The 2074-nt window shown below is 48.4% G+C and overlaps 1 non-coding gene across 1 annotated transcript; it reads right to left on the minus strand.

Annotated features, from left to right (window-relative positions):
* Nucleotides 1-395: 395 nt before the first annotated feature.
* trnaa-ugc (transfer RNA alanine (anticodon UGC)) lies at nt 396-467 on the minus strand. The gene has a single exon. It is a non-coding gene; the product is annotated as a tRNA-Ala (tRNA).
* Nucleotides 468-2074: the final 1607 nt, after the last annotated feature.

Below are 2074 nucleotides of genomic sequence, written 5' to 3' on the forward strand. Positions count from 1 at the left end.
GTGGAATTCTCTACCACAGAAGGCTGTGGAGGCCAAGTCACTGAGTATATTTAAGAAAGACAGATTTCTACACACAGAAGGCAGCAAAGCATATGGAGAGAGAGCGGGGATATGGTATTGAGATAGAGGATCAGCCATGATCATATATAACAGCGGAGCAGGCTCGGAGGGCCGAATAGCCGACTCCTGCTCCTATTTTCTCTGTTATTATTACTGGGCACGCTCTCCAGCCCCGGGATGGGAGCCATTTCAAAGGCGCATGCGTGCTTCAATTGAATTGTATCGTGTGCAGAGCGTTCGGTTTTTCTCGAGTTGAAGAAACCCTTTCCTGTCCTTGTGTGTGAAGGTGAGGTGAGGACAAGAGGGTCTTTTCAAAATTCGAAACATAAAGCGTTTGGAGATGCCGGGGATTGAACCCGGGACCTCATACATGCAAAGGACGCACTCTTCCACTGAGTTACATCCCCTTCGTAAAAGCCCTTCCACTTTAGAATAAAAAAGTGGGCTTCCGGCTCTGACTCTCCCGGACAACGAGATGCCCAGTCGTTCCACGTGCTCACAATGTTCAACCTCTGCTTCAGTTCACGGGGTTTCTGCTCCTTTTTACTTTGAACTTTCCAAAAAAAAAGTCAGCGGAAATAAAAAAAATACAATTGCCAATAGTCAGTGACGAGGCTGACATCCAAACTCTGAATCATAACGTGAGATCAATGAATGACACAGCGTCGAACAAGAGCTGGGACTGCTCGCTCGACATTGCACTGTCACACATTCTAGTCAGTCGGCGGCGGCGATGAGCTGAGCTCCTGAGGGGACCGTGAGATGAAGTCCTGCTCCGGGACAATTTAATGCTTGTCGAGCACTCAGAAGATGGAACTCGCTGCGCTCAGAAAGCGAGATTTGCCTTTCCATGCGTAATTTTGATGAAAACTATTCGTGCAGATGCTGGGGATTTGAACCCAGAGACCTCGGACATGCGAAGCATGCGCTCTACCACTGAGCTACATCCCCAAGTAAAATAAATAGCTACCCAAGGAAAGAAGAACTGATTGTTCTCATTTTATGAGACCACCCATGGTGGGTCTGCCACGTGATAGATTATTTCCAGTTTCAAAGATTGGGGAGGAGCAGGGAACAGGCGTTTGGACCACACAGAGATAAGAATAGCCTGGATGTTGGACGGTTCTTCATTTTCCAGAGTAGTGAGTCTCTGGAATGCATTGCCGGCTGGTGTGGTGAGTGCTGACACTTTGTATACTTGGCTTAAAATCGTCTAGTTTTCTGCTGCAACCAGACAATTAAAGGTGAAGTATGCGGACCTGATACGACTGTGGGTGAACGGAAGAAACCAGGCCTCGGCACTTAGTCTAATGAGACAGCGGGAGTTGAGAAGAATGGCCTGGAAAGGGGGGAAAGACTCTTTGAACTGTGCTGTAACCATCCCTCCTATTTCAGGGCGCATTTTTCGAACGGTCCCGTTATCAGTCACTTAGCTTACGGTTGGACGGGACTAGAAATGCTCAGGCACATTGTAGCAGAGGCCGGCAAGAATATTTCGAGTCCTCCAGCTTCCGAGGAGGGCAAGGTGAGGCGTGGAGAGCATTGAGTCTCATTTCACTATAAAGGGCCAGGTGTGAGTTTGTGTTTAAAGATCAATTCACAAAAAAACACCTTGACGAGCTGTGGTTACTGACGGGCATGATGATCAGGAAATGACCAGCTGGTTCATCAATCCTGTCCCACATGCCCGGAGCATCGTGACTGGACACTTCCTACCGACACCATCCGCCCCATCCACCGGAAACATGTAATCTACTGGGAGCTGTGAAAAACCAGAAACAAATACAGGGCCAATTTCTGGAAAATTCCTCCCCGACATCTTCAGGTGATCGAAACCAGTCCAGGACATGACACTGAGCATGCGGAGGTTAACTGTAAAACCACTCACCTTCCATAGGATGCGATCTCTGTCCCATTCAAAAAACAATCCCGATCCGTCGAGAAGGCAGAGAAAGACTCAGTATTCACCACATCAGCCGGCAATGCATTCCAGAGGCTCACGACTCTCTGGGAA

Source organism: Heptranchias perlo, unplaced genomic scaffold (assembly GCF_035084215.1).
Source record: "Heptranchias perlo isolate sHepPer1 unplaced genomic scaffold, sHepPer1.hap1 HAP1_SCAFFOLD_64, whole genome shotgun sequence".
Lineage (NCBI taxonomy): Eukaryota > Metazoa > Chordata > Chondrichthyes > Hexanchiformes > Hexanchidae > Heptranchias > Heptranchias perlo.